This window comes from Nothobranchius furzeri, chromosome 2, assembly GCF_043380555.1.
Source record: "Nothobranchius furzeri strain GRZ-AD chromosome 2, NfurGRZ-RIMD1, whole genome shotgun sequence".
NCBI classification, from domain to species: Eukaryota; Metazoa; Chordata; class Actinopteri; order Cyprinodontiformes; family Nothobranchiidae; genus Nothobranchius; species Nothobranchius furzeri.
In genome coordinates, this window is record NC_091742.1 from 16037015 (window position 1) to 16050246 (window position 13232).

At 43.3% G+C, this 13232-nt stretch overlaps 12 non-coding genes across 12 annotated transcripts; all 12 read left to right on the top strand.

The window, feature by feature from the left end:
- The first annotated feature begins 465 nt into the window (after nt 1-465).
- Nucleotides 466-537, top strand: trnaw-cca (transfer RNA tryptophan (anticodon CCA)). Its single transcript has one exon. It is a non-coding gene; the product is annotated as a tRNA-Trp (tRNA).
- A 928-nt stretch (nt 538-1465) lies between these two features.
- trnaw-cca (transfer RNA tryptophan (anticodon CCA)) lies at nt 1466-1537 on the top strand. The gene has a single exon. It is a non-coding gene; the product is annotated as a tRNA-Trp (tRNA).
- A 980-nt stretch (nt 1538-2517) lies between these two features.
- On the top strand, nt 2518-2589 carry trnaw-cca (transfer RNA tryptophan (anticodon CCA)). The gene has a single exon. It is a non-coding gene; the product is annotated as a tRNA-Trp (tRNA).
- A 928-nt stretch (nt 2590-3517) lies between these two features.
- Nucleotides 3518-3589, top strand: trnaw-cca (transfer RNA tryptophan (anticodon CCA)). Its single transcript has one exon. It is a non-coding gene; the product is annotated as a tRNA-Trp (tRNA).
- A 970-nt stretch (nt 3590-4559) lies between these two features.
- On the top strand, nt 4560-4631 carry trnaw-cca (transfer RNA tryptophan (anticodon CCA)). Its single transcript has one exon. It is a non-coding gene; the product is annotated as a tRNA-Trp (tRNA).
- A 928-nt stretch (nt 4632-5559) lies between these two features.
- Nucleotides 5560-5631, top strand: trnaw-cca (transfer RNA tryptophan (anticodon CCA)). The gene has a single exon. It is a non-coding gene; the product is annotated as a tRNA-Trp (tRNA).
- Nucleotides 5632-7604: 1973 nt separating this feature from the next.
- trnaw-cca (transfer RNA tryptophan (anticodon CCA)) lies at nt 7605-7676 on the top strand. Its single transcript has one exon. It is a non-coding gene; the product is annotated as a tRNA-Trp (tRNA).
- Nucleotides 7677-8651: 975 nt separating this feature from the next.
- On the top strand, nt 8652-8723 carry trnaw-cca (transfer RNA tryptophan (anticodon CCA)). The gene has a single exon. It is a non-coding gene; the product is annotated as a tRNA-Trp (tRNA).
- Nucleotides 8724-9650: 927 nt separating this feature from the next.
- Nucleotides 9651-9722, top strand: trnaw-cca (transfer RNA tryptophan (anticodon CCA)). The gene has a single exon. It is a non-coding gene; the product is annotated as a tRNA-Trp (tRNA).
- A 975-nt stretch (nt 9723-10697) lies between these two features.
- Nucleotides 10698-10769, top strand: trnaw-cca (transfer RNA tryptophan (anticodon CCA)). The gene has a single exon. It is a non-coding gene; the product is annotated as a tRNA-Trp (tRNA).
- A 928-nt stretch (nt 10770-11697) lies between these two features.
- trnaw-cca (transfer RNA tryptophan (anticodon CCA)) lies at nt 11698-11769 on the top strand. Its single transcript has one exon. It is a non-coding gene; the product is annotated as a tRNA-Trp (tRNA).
- A 972-nt stretch (nt 11770-12741) lies between these two features.
- trnaw-cca (transfer RNA tryptophan (anticodon CCA)) lies at nt 12742-12813 on the top strand. Its single transcript has one exon. It is a non-coding gene; the product is annotated as a tRNA-Trp (tRNA).
- Nucleotides 12814-13232: the final 419 nt, after the last annotated feature.

Below are 13232 nucleotides of genomic sequence, written 5' to 3' on the forward strand. Positions count from 1 at the left end.
TTTGGAGAAGGGTTTTGACTGCATTACTCAGGGGCATTGCAGGGGGCACTCTTTGAACATCGGGTACCAGGCCTTCTGATACAATCTGTTAGGTCACCGAATGACAGGTATCGTAGCATAGTCTGCATTGCCGGCAGTAAGTCTAGCTCATTTCCGGTAAGAATTGACCTCTGCTAACACAGCCCTTTATCACAACATTTGTTCATAGCATTTCTGGACAGGATTTGTAGGCACAGCCAAGGTGTTTTGCGAGGATCTGTTTTGGTGGCCTAAGGAGCAAGTCTCTCTTTTTTTTTTTTTTTTACAGAGGATGTGGTCCTGTTTGTTTAATCAGACAGTGATCTCTGTTGTTTTATCTGTACATCACTGGTGTTGCGTCGTTGAACAGTTTTATTCAGGTCATTGAATGTTTGTGTTAGTTAAGGTTTACCATCGGCTCATTTTCATTATCATTTGTTGACACCTGACTCTGTGGTGCAATGGTAGCGCGTCTGACTCCAGATCAGAAGGGTGTGTGTTCAAATCACATCAGGGTCAAAGATTTCTACTTAAAACTTCAAGGTTACAAATCCATCGTCAGGACTGTAAATGTTTGATCATCCAAACTGCAACGATGGAAAGGGCAACAATAACCCTATATAAGCCAACTGGTTAAAATCAGTGGTACAGAACACCGGTGTATATTGAAGGCACTCAATTGGACCAGAGAACTGCCATTGTGCTATCAGTTCACCACTTATGTTGCATCATTGAACAGTTTTATTCAACTCAATGAATGTTTGTTATAATTAAGGTTTACCCTTACTAAAAAGGAGACTGCAGAGTGTGTTCCAACAACAGGGAGGTCACACTCCACAGCCTCCCTGGTGAGGTCTTGTTAATGGTCCTGTAGAGGAAGGTCAGACGGATTGTCAACCCTCAGGTTCAGCTGGATCAGCTTTATACCATTAGGGGAATCCTGGAGATGTACGTGAGAGTTTATCCAACCAATCAACATGTGTTTTGTGGATTTGGAGAAGGGTTTTGACCGCATTACTCAGGGGGCCCTGTGGGTGGCACTCCGTGAGTATGGGGTACCAGGGCTCCTGACACAGGCTCAAAGTTCCCCGAATGACCGGTGTCATAGCTCGGTCCGCATTGCCTGCAATAAGTCAAGCTCATTTCCAGTAAGAATTGGACTCTGCTAAGGCTGCCCTTTATCACCAATTTTGTTCATAACATATATAGACAGGATTAGTAGGCACAGCCAAGGTGTTGCGGGGATCTGTTTTTGTGTTGTACGGATCAGGGCTCTACATTTTACAGAGGATGTGGTCCTGATGGTTTTTTCGAACTGTGATCTCTGTTGTTTTATCTGTACATCACTGGTGTTGCATCTTTTAAGAGTTGTTTTCAGGTCAATGAATGTTTGCCATACTTAAGGTTTACCTTCACATTTTTCTTATTTTCCATTTAATAGGCAGGTGACTCTGTGGCGCAACGGTAGCGCGTCTGATTCCAGATCAGAAGGTTGTGTGTTCAAATCACATCATGGTCAATGCCTTCTACTTATGTGTTATGTGACATAACACCCATCAGGGATTTAGATATTTTTTTTCATCCAAACAGTGCAAAGATGGAAAGGGTAACAATAACCTTATGTAAGCCGACTGGTTCAAATCGGTGCTACAGGAAGCCATAGTTTATTGTAGGCCCTCAATTGGACCAGAGTACTGTCGTTGGGCTATCACTACATCACTTGTGTTGCATCATTAAACAGTTTTATTCAACTCAATGAATGCTTGTTATAATTAAGGTTTACCCCTAATAAAAAGGGGGGCCGCACAGTGTGTTCCAACTACAATGAGATCACTCTCCTCAGTCTATCTGGTAATGTCGTTTTCGGGGATCTGGAGAGGAAGGTCAGATGGATTGTCCAACTTCAGATTCAGGAGCAACATAGTGGTTTTTGTCCTGGCCATGGAACGCTGGACCAGCTTTATACCTTTAGGTGGATCCTGGAGGGTGCGTGAGAGTTGGCCCAACCAATCTACATGTGTTTTGTGCATTTGGAGAAGGGTTTTGACTGCATTACTCAGGGGCATTGCAGGGGGCACTCTTTGAACATCGGGTACCAGGCCTTCTAATACAATCTGTTAGGTCACCGAATGACAGGTATCGTAGCATAGTCTGCATTGCCGGCAGTAAGTCTAGCTCAATTCCGGTAAGAATTGGCCTCTGCTAACACAGCCCTTTATCACAACATTTGTTCATAGCATTTCTGGACAGGATTTGTAGGCACAGCCAAGGTGTTTTGCGAGGATCTGTTTTGGTGGCCTAAGGAGCAAGTCTCTCTTTTTTTTTTTTTTTTTTTTTACAGAGGATGTGGTCCTGTTTATTTAATCAGACAGTGATCTCTGTTGTTTTATCTGTACATCACTGGTGTTGCGTCGTTGAACAGTTTTATTCAGGTCATTGAATGTTTGTGTTAGTTAAGGTTTACCATCGGCTCATTTTCATTATCATTTGTTGACACCTGACTCTGTGGCGCAATGGTAGCGCGTCTGACTCCAGATCAGAAGGTTGTGTGTTCAAATCACATCAGGGTCAAAGACTTCTACTTAAACCTTCAAGGTTACAAATCCATCGTCAGGACTGTAAATGTTTGATCATCCAAACTGCAACGATGGAAAGGGCAAAATTAACCCTATATAAGCCAACTGGTTAAAATCAGTGGTACAGAATGCCGACGTTTATTGAAGGCATTCAATTGGACCAGAGTACAGCCATTGTGCTATCAGTTCACCACTTATGTTGCATCATTGAACAGTTTTATTCAACTCAATGAATGTTTGTTATAATTAAGGTTTACCCTTACTAAAAAGGAGACTGCAGAGTGTGTTCCAACAACAGGGAGGTCACACTCCACAGCCTCCCTGGTGAGGTCTTGTTAATGGTCCTGTAGAGGAAGGTCAGACGGATTGTCAGCCCTCAGGTTCAGCTGGATCAGCTTTATACCATTAGGGGAATCCTGGAGATGTACGTGAGAGTTTATCCAACCAATCAACATGTGTTTTGTGGATTTGGAGAAGGGTTTTGACCGCATTACTCAGGGGGCCCTGTGGGTGGCACTCCGTGAGTATGGGGTACCAGGGCTCCTGACACAGGCTCTTAGTTCCCCGAATGACCGGTGTCATAGCTCGGTCCGCATTGCCTGCAATAAGTCAAGCTCATTTCCAGTAAGAACTGGACTCTGCTAAGGCTGCCCTTTATCACCAATTTTGTTCATAACATATATAGACAGGATTAGTAGGCACAGCCAAGGTGTTGCGGGGATCTGTTTTTGTGTTGTACGGATCAGGGCTCTACATTTTACAGAGGATGTGGTCCTGATGGTTTTTTCGAACTGTGATCTCTGTTGTTTTATCTGTACATCACTGGTGTTGCATCTTTTAAGAGTTGTTTTCAGGTCAATGAATGTTTGCCATACTTAAGGTTTACCTTCACATTTTTCTTATTTTCTATTTAATAGGCAGGTGACTCTGTGGCGCAACGGTAGCGTGTCTGATTCCAGATCAGAAGGTTGTGTGTTCAAATCACATCAGGGTCAATGCCTTCTACTTATGTGTTATGTGACATAACACCCATCAGGGATTTAGATTTTTTTTTCATCCAAACAGTGCAAAGATGGAAAGGGTAACAATAACCTTATGTAAGCCGACTGGTTCAAATCGGTGCTACAGGAAGCCATAGTTTATTGTAGGCCCTCAATTGGACCAGAGTACTGTCGTTGGGCTATCACTACATCACTTGTGTTGCATCATTAAACAGTTTTATTCAACTCAATGAATGCTTGTTATAATTAAGGTTTACCCCTAATAAAAAGGGGGGCCGCACAGTGTGTTCCAACTACAAGGAGATCACTCTCCTCAGTCTATCTGGTAATGTCGTTTTCGGGGATCTGGAGAGAAAGGTCAGATGGATTGTCCAACTTCAGATTCAGGAGCAACATAGTGGTTTTCGTCCTGGCCATGGAACGCTGGACCAGCTTTATACCTTTAGGTGGATCCTGGAGGGTGCGTGAGAGTTGGCCCAACCAATCTACATGTGTTTTGTGCATTTGGAGAAGGGTTTTGACTGCATTACTCAGGGGCATTGCAGGGGGCACTCTTTGAACATCGGGTACCTGGCCTTCTGATACAATCTGTTAGGTCACCAAATGACATGTATCGTAGCATAGACTGCATTGCCGGCAGTAAGTCTAGCTCATTTCCGGTAAGAATTGGCCTCTGCTAACACAGCCCTTTATCACAACATTTGTTCATAGCATTTCTGGACAGGATTTGTAGGCACAGCCAAGGTGTTTTGCGAGGATCTGTTTTGGTGGCCTAAGGAGCAAGTCTCTCTTTTTTTTTTTTACAGAGGATGTGGTCCTGTTTGTTTAATCAGACAGTGATCTCTGTTGTTTTATCTGTACATCACTGGTGTTGCGTCGTTGAACAGTTTTATTCAGGTCATCTAATGTATGTGTTAGTTAAGGTTTACCATCGGCTCATTTTCATTATCATTTGTTGACACCTGACTCTGTGGCTCAATGGTAGCGCGTCTGACTCCAGATCAGAAGGTTGTGTGTTCAAATCACATCAGGGTCAAAGACTTCTACTTAAACCTTCAAGGTTACAAATCCATCGTCAGGACTGTAAATGTTTGATCATCCAAACTGCAACGATGGAAAGGGCAACAATAACCCTATATAAGCCAACTGGTTAAAATCAGTGGTACAAAACGCCGACGTTTATTGAAGGCACTCAATTGGACCAGAGAACTGCCATTGTGCTATCAGATCACCACTTATGTTGCATCATTGAACAGTTTTATTCAACTCAATGAATGTTTGTTATAATTAAGGTTTACCCTTACTAAAAAGGAGACTGCAGAGTGTGTTCCAACAACAGGGAGGTCACACTCCACAGCCTCCCTGGTGAGGTCTTGTTAATGGTCCTGTAGGGGAAGGTCAGACGGATTGTCAACCCTCAGGTTCAGCTGGATCAGCTATATACCATTAGGGGAATCCTGGAGATGTATGTGAGAATTTATCCAACCAATGAACATGTGTTTTGTGGATTTGGAGAAGGGTTTTGACCGCATTACTCAGGGGGCCCTGTGGGTGGCACTCTGTGAGTATCGGGTACCAGGGCTCCTTACACAGGCTCTTAGTTTCCCGAATGACTGGTGTCATAGCTCAGTCCGCATTGCCTGCAATAAGTCAAGCTCATTTCCAGTAAGAATTGGACTCTGCTAAGGCTGCCCTTTATCACCAATTTTGTTCATAACATATATAGACAGGATTAGTAGGCACAGCCAAGGTGTTGCGGGGGATCTGTTTTGTGTTGTACGGATCAGGGCTCTACATTTTACAGAGGATGTGGTCCTGATGGTTTTTTCGAACTGTGATCTCTGTTGTTTTATCTGTACATCACTGGTGTTGCATCTTTTAAGAGTTGTTTTCAGGTCAATGAATGTTTGCCATACTTAAGGTTTACCTTCACATTTTTCTTCTTTTCAAATTTATAGGCAGGTGACTCTGTGGCGCAACGGTAGCGCGTCTGACTCCAGATCAGAAGGTTGTGTGTTCAAATCACATCAGGGTCAATGCCTTCTACTTATGTGTTATGTGACATAACACCCATCAGGATTTTAGATATATTTTTTTCATCCAAACAGTGCAAAGATGGAAAGGGTAACAATAACCTTATGTAAGCCGACTGGTTCAAATCGGTGCTACAGGAAGCCATAGTTTATTGTAGGCCCTCAATTGGACCAGAGTACTGTCGTTGGGCTATCACTACATCACTTGTGTTGCATCATTAAACAGTTTTATTCAACTCAATGAATGCTTGTTATAATTAAGGTTTACCCCTAATAAAAAGGGGGGCCGCACAGTGTGTTCCAACTACAAGGAGATCACTCTCCTCAGTCTATCTGGTAATGTCGTTTTCGGGGATCTGGAGAGGAAGGTCAAATGGATTGTCCAACTTCAGATTCAGGAGCAACATAGTGGTTTTCGTCCTGGCCATGGAACGCTGGACCAGCTTTATACCTTTAGGTGGATCCTGGAGGGTGCGTGAGAGTTGGCCCAACCAATCTACATGTGTTTTGTGCATTTGGAGAAGGGTTTTGACTGCATTACTCAGGGGCATTGCAGGGGGCACTCTTTGAACATCGGGTACCAGGCCTTCTGATACAATCTGTTAGGTCACCGAATGACAGGTATCGTAGCATAGTCTGCATTGCCGGCAGTAAGTCTAGCTCATTTCCAGTAAGAATTGGCCTCTGCTAACACAGCCCTTTATCACAACATTTGTTCATAGCATTTCTGGACAGGATTTGTAGGCACAGCCAAGGTGTTTTGCGAGGATCTGTTTTGGTGGCCTAAGGAGCAAGTCTCTTTTTTTTTTTTTTTACAGAGGATGTGGTCCTGTTTGTTTAATCAGACAGTGATCTCTGTTGTTTTATCTGTACATCACTGGTGTTGCGTCGTTGAACAGTTTTATTCAGGTCATTGAATGTTTGTGTTAGTTAAGGTTTACCATCGGCTCATTTTCATTATCATTTGTTGACACCTGACTCTGTGGCGCAATGGTATCGCGTCTGAAACCAGGTCAGAAGGTTGTGTGTTCAAATCACATCAGGGTCAAAGACTTCTACTTAAACCTTCAAGGTTACAAATCCATCGTCAGGACTGTAAATGTTTGATCATCCAAACTGCAACGATGGAAAGGGCAACAATAACCCTATATAAGCCAACTGGTTAAAATCAGTGGTACAAAACGCCGACGTTTATTGAAGGCACTCAATTGGACCAGAGAACTGCCATTGTGCTATCAGTTCACCACTTGTGTTGCATCATTGAACAGTTTTATTCAACTCAATGAATGTTTGTTATAATTAAGGTTTACCCTTACTAAAAAGGAGACTGCAGAGTGTGTTCCAACAACAGGGAGGTCACACTCCACAGCCTCCCTGGTGAGGTCTTGTTAATGGTCCTGTAGAGGAAGGTCAGACGGATTGTCAACCCTCAGGTTCAGCTGGATCAGCTTTATACCATTAGGGGAATCCTGGAGATGTACGTGAGAGTTTATCCAACCAATCAACATGTGTTTTGTGGATTTGGAGAAGGGTTTTGACCGCATTACTCAGGGGGCCCTGTGGGTGGCACTCCGTGAGTATGGGGTACCAGGGCTCCTGACACAGGCTCTTAGTTCCCCGAATGACCGGTGTCATAGCTCGGTCCGCATTGCCTGCAATAAGTCAAGCTCATTTCCAGTAAGAATTGGACTCTGCTAAGGCTGCCCTTTATCACCAATTTTGTTCATAACATATATAGACAGGATTAGTAGGCACAGCCAAGGTGTTGCGGGGATCTGTTTTTGTGTTGTACGGATCAGGGCTCTACATTTTACAGAGGATGTGGTCCTGATGGTTTTTTCGAACTGTGATCTCTGTTGTTCTATCTGTACATCACTGGTGTTGCATCTTTTAAGAGTTGTTTTCAGGTCAATGAATGTTTGCCATACTTAAGGTTTACCTTCACATTTTTCTTATTTTCTATTTTATAGGCAGGTGACTCTGTGGCGCAATGGTAGCGCGTCTGACTCCAGATCAGAAGATTGTGTGTTCAAATCACATCAGGGTCAATGCCTTCTACTTATGTGTTATGTGACATAACACCCATCAGGGATTTAGATATTTTTTTTCATCCAAACAGTGCAAAGATGGAAAGGGTAACAATAACCTTATGTAAACCGACTGGTTCAAATCGGTGCTACAGGAAGCCATAGTTTATTGTAGGCCCTCAATTGGACCAGAGTACTGTCGTTGGGCTATCACTACATCACTTGTGTTGCATCATTAAACAGTTTTATTCAACTCAATGAATGCTTGTTATAATTAAGGTTTACCCCTAATAAAAAGGGGGGCCGCACAGTGTGTTCCAACTACAAGGAGATCACTCTCCTCAGTCTATCTGGTAATGTCGTTTTCGGGGATCTGGAGAGGAAGGTCAGATGGATTGTCCAACTTCAGATTCAGGAGCAACATAGTGGTTTTCGTCCTGGCCATGGAACGCTGGACCAGCTTTATACCTTTAGGTGGATCCTGGAGGGTGCGTGAGAGTTGGCCCAACCAATCTACATGTGTTTTGTGCATTTGGAGAAGGGTTTTGACTGCATTACTCAGGGGCATTGCAGGGGGCACTCTTTGAACATCGGGTACCAGGCCTTCTGATACAATCTGTTAGGTCACCGAATGACAGGTATCGTAGCATAGTCTGCATTGCCGTCAGTAAGTCTAGCTCATTTCCGGTAAGAATTGGCCTCTGCTAACGCAGCCCTTTATCACAACATTTGTTCATAGCATTTCTGGACAGGATTTGTAGGCACAGCCAAGGTGTTTTGCGAGGATCTGTTTTGGTGGCCTAAGGAGCAAGTCTCTCTCTTTTTTTTTTTTTTACAGAGGATGTGGTCCTGTTTATTTAATCAGACAGTGATCTCTGTTGTTTTATCTGTACATCACTGGTGTTGCGTCGTTGAACAGTTTTATTCAGGTCATTGAATGTTTGTGTTAGTTAAGGTTTACCATCGGCTCATTTTCATTATCATTTGTTGACACCTGACTCTGTGGCGCAATGGTAGCGCGTCTGACTCCAGATCAGAAGGTTGTGTGTTCAAATCACATCAGGGTCAAAGACTTCTACTTAAACCTTCAAGGCTACAAATCCATCGTCAGGACTGTAAATGTTTGATCATCATAACTGCAATGATGGAAAGGGCAACAATAACCCTATATAAGCCAACTGGTTAAAATCAGTGGTACAGAATGCCGACGTTTATTGAAGGCACTCAATTGGACCAGAGAACTGCCATTGTGCTATCAGTTCATCACTTATGTTGCATCATTGAACAGTTTTATTCAACTCAATGAATGTTTGTTATAATTAAGGTTTACCCTTACTAAAAAGGAGACTGCAGAGTGTGTTCCAACAACAGGGAGGTCACACTCCACAGCCTCCCTGGTGAGGTCTTGTTAATGGTCCTGTAGAGGAAGGTCAGACGGATTGTCAACCCTCAGGTTCAGCTGGATCAGCTTTATACCATTAGGGGAATCCTGGAGATGTACGTGAGAGTTTATCCAACCAATCAACATGTGTTTTGTGGATTTGGAGAAGGGTTTTGACCGCATTACTCAGGGGGCCCTGTGGGTGGCACTCCGTGAGTATGGGGTACCAGGGCTCCTGACACAGGCTCTTAGTTCCCCGAATGACCGGTGTCATAGCTCGGTCCGCATTGCCTGCAATAAGTCAAGCTCATTTCCAGTAAGAATTGGACTCTGCTAAGGCTGCCCTTTATCACCAATTTTGTTCATAACATATATAGACAGGATTAGTAGGCACAGCCAAGGTGTTGCTGGGATCTGTTTTTGTGTTGTACGGATCAGGGCTCTACATTTTACAGAGGATGTGGTCCTGATGGTTTTTTCGAACTGTGATCTCTGTTGTTTTATCTGTACATCACTGGTGTTGCATCTTTTAAGAGTTGTTTTCAGGTCAATGAATGTTTGCCATACTTAAGGTTTACCTTCACATTTTTCTTATTTTCTATTTTATAGCAGGTGACTCTGTGGCGCAATGGTAGCGCGTCTGACTCCAGATCAGAAGGTTGTGTGTTCAAATCACATCAGGGTCAATGCCTTCTACTTATGTGTTATGTGACATAACACCCATCAGGGATTTAGATATTTTTTTTCATCCAAACAGTGCAAAGATGGAAAGGGTAACAATAACCTTATGTAAGCCGACTGGTTCAAACTGGTGCTACAGGAAGCCATAGTTTATTGTAGGCCCTCAATTGGACCAGAGTACTGTCGTTGGGCTATCACTACATCACTTGTGTTGCATCATTAAACAGTTTTATTCAACTCAATGAATGCTTGTTATAATTAAGGTTTACCCCTAATAAAAAGGGGGGCCGCACAGTGTGTTCCAACTACAAGGAGATCACTCTTCTCAGTCTATCTGGTAATGTCGTTTTCGGGGATCTGGAGAGGAAGGTCAGATGGATTGTCCAACTTCAGATTCAGGAGCAACATAGTGGTTTTCGTCCTGGCCATGGAACGCTGGACCAGCTTTATACCTTTAGGTGGATCCTGGAGGGTGCGTGAGAGTTGGCCCAACCAATCTACATGTGTTTTGTGCATTTGGAGAAGGGTTTTGACTGCATTACTCAGGGGCATTGCAGGGGGCACTCTTTGAACATCGGGTACCTGGCCTTCTGATACAATCTGTTAGGTCACCAAATGACATGTATCGTAGCATAGACTGCATTGCCGGCAGTAAGTCTAGCTCATTTCCGGTAAGAATTGGCCTCTGCTAACACAGCCCTTTATCACAACATTTGTTCATAGCATTTCTGGACAGGATTTGTAGGCACAGCCAAGGTGTTTTGCGAGGATCTGTTTTGGTGGCCTAAGGAGCAAGTCTCTCTTTTTTTTTTTTTTTTACAGAGGATGTGGTCCTGTTTGTTTAATCAGACAGTGATCTCTGTTGTTTTATCTGTACATCACTGGTGTTGCGTCGTTGAACAGTTTTATTCAGGTCATTGAATGTTTGTGTTAGTTAAGGTTTACCATCGGCTCATTTTCATTATCATTTGTTGACACCTGACTCTGTGGCTCAATGGTAGCGCGTCTGACTCCAGATCAGAAGGTTGTGTGTTCAAATCACATCAGGGTCAAAGACTTCTACTTAAACCTTCAAGGTTACAAATCCATCGTCAGGACTGTAAATGTTTGATCATCCAAACTGCAACGATGGAAAGGGCAACAATAACCCTATTTAAACCAACTGGTTAAAATCAGTGGTACAGAACGCCGACGTTTATTGAAGGCACTCAATTGGACCAGAGAACTGCCATTGTGCTATCAGTTCACCACTTATGTTGCATCATTGAACAGTTTTATTCAACTCAATGAATGTTTGTTATAATTAAGGTTTACCCTTACTAAAAAGGAGACTGCAGAGTGTGTTCCAACAACAGGGACGTCACACTCCACAGTCTCCCTGGTGAGGTCTTGTTAATGGTCCTGTAGAGGTAGGTCAGACGGATTGTCAACCCTCAGGTTCAGCTGGATCAGCTTTATACCATTAGGGGAATCCTGGAGATGTATGTGAGAATTTATCCAACCAATGAACATGTGTTTTGTGGATTTGGAGAAGGGTTTTGACCGCATTACTCAGGGGGCCCTGTGGGTGGCACTCTGTGAGTATGGGGTACCAGGGCTCCTTACACAGGCTCTTAGTTTCCCGAATGACCGGTGTCATAGCTCAGTCCGCATTGCCTGCAATAAGTCAAGCTCATTTCCAGTAAGAATTGGACTCTGCTAAGGCTGCCCTTTATCACCAATTTTGTTCAAAACATATATAGACAGGATTAGTAGGCACAGCCAAGGTGTTGCGAGGATCTGTTTTTGTGTTGTACGGATCAGGGCTCTACATTTTACAGAGGATGTGGTCCTGATGGTTTTTTCGAACTGTGATCTCTGTTGTTTTATCTGTACATCACTGGTGTTGCATCTTTTAACAGTTGTTTTCAGGTCAATGAATGTTTGCCAAACTTAAGGTTTACCTTCACATTTTTCTTATTTTCTATTTTATAGGCAGGTGACTCTGTGGCGCAACGGTAGCGCGTCTGACTCCAGATCAGAAGGTTGTGTGTTCAAATCACATCAGGGTCAATGCCTTCTACTTATGTGTTATGTGACATAACACCCATCAGGGATTTAGATATTTTTTTTCATCCAAACAGTGCAAAGATGGAAAGGGTAACAATAACCTTATGTAAGCCAACTGGTTCAAATCGGTGCTACAGGAAGCCATAGTTTATTGTAGGCCCTCAATTGGACCAGAGTACTGTCGTTGGGCTATCACTACATCACTTGTGTTGCATCATTAAACAGTTTTATTCAACTCAATGAATGCTTGTTATAATTAAGGTTTACCCCTAATAAAAAGGGGGGCCGCACAGTGTGTTCCAACTACAAGGAGATCACTCTCCTCAGTCTATCTGGTAATGTCGTTTTCGGGGATCTGGAGAGGAAGGTCAAATGGATTGTCCAACTTCAGATTCAGGAGCAACATAGTGGTTTTCGTCCTGGCCATGGAACGCTGGACCAGCTTTATACCTTTAGGTGGATCCTGGAGGGTGCGTGAGAGTTGGCCCAACCAATCTACATGTGTTTTGTGCATTTGGAGAAGGGTTTTGACTGCATTACTCAGGGGCATTGCAGGGGGCACTCTTTGAACATCGGGTACCAGGCCTTCTGATACAATCTGTTAGGTCACCGAATGACAGGTATCGTAGCATAGTCTGCATTGCCGGCAGTAAGTCTAGCTCATTTCCAGTAAGAATTGGCCTCTGCTAACACAGCCCTTTATCACAACATTTGTTCATAGCATTTCTGGACAGGATTTGTAGGCACAGCCAAGGTGTTTTGCGAGGATCTGTTTTGGTGGCCTAAGGAGCAAGTCTCTTTTTTTTTTTTTTTACAGAGGATGTGGTCCTGTTTGTTTAATCAGACAGTGATCTCTGTTGTTTTATCTGTACATCACTGGTGTTGCGTCGTTGAACAGTTTTATTCAGGTCATTGAATGTTTGTGTTAGTTAAGGTTTACCATCGGCTCATTTTCATTATCATTTGTTGACACCTGACTCTGTGGCGCAATGGTAGCGCGTCTGACTCCAGATCAGAAGGTTGTGTGTTCAAATCACATCAGGGTCAAAGACTTCTACTTAAACCTTCAAGGGTACAAATCCATCGTCAGGACTGTAAATGTTTGATCATCATAACTGCAACGATGGAATGGGCAACAATAACCCTGTATAAGCCAACTGGTTAAAATCCGTGGTACAGAACGCCGACGTTTATTGAATGCACTCAATTGGACCAGAGAACTGCCATCGTGCTATCAGTTCACCACTTATGTTGCATCATTGAACAGTTTTATTCAACTCAATGAATGTTTGTTATAATTAAGGTTTACCCTTACTAAAAAGGAGACTGCAGAGTGTGTTCCAACAACAGGGAGGTCACACTCCACAGCCTCCCTGGTGAGGTCTTGTTAATGGTCCTGTAGAGGAAGGTCAGACGGATTGTCAACCCTCAGGTTCAGCTGGATCAGCTTTATACCATTAGGGGAA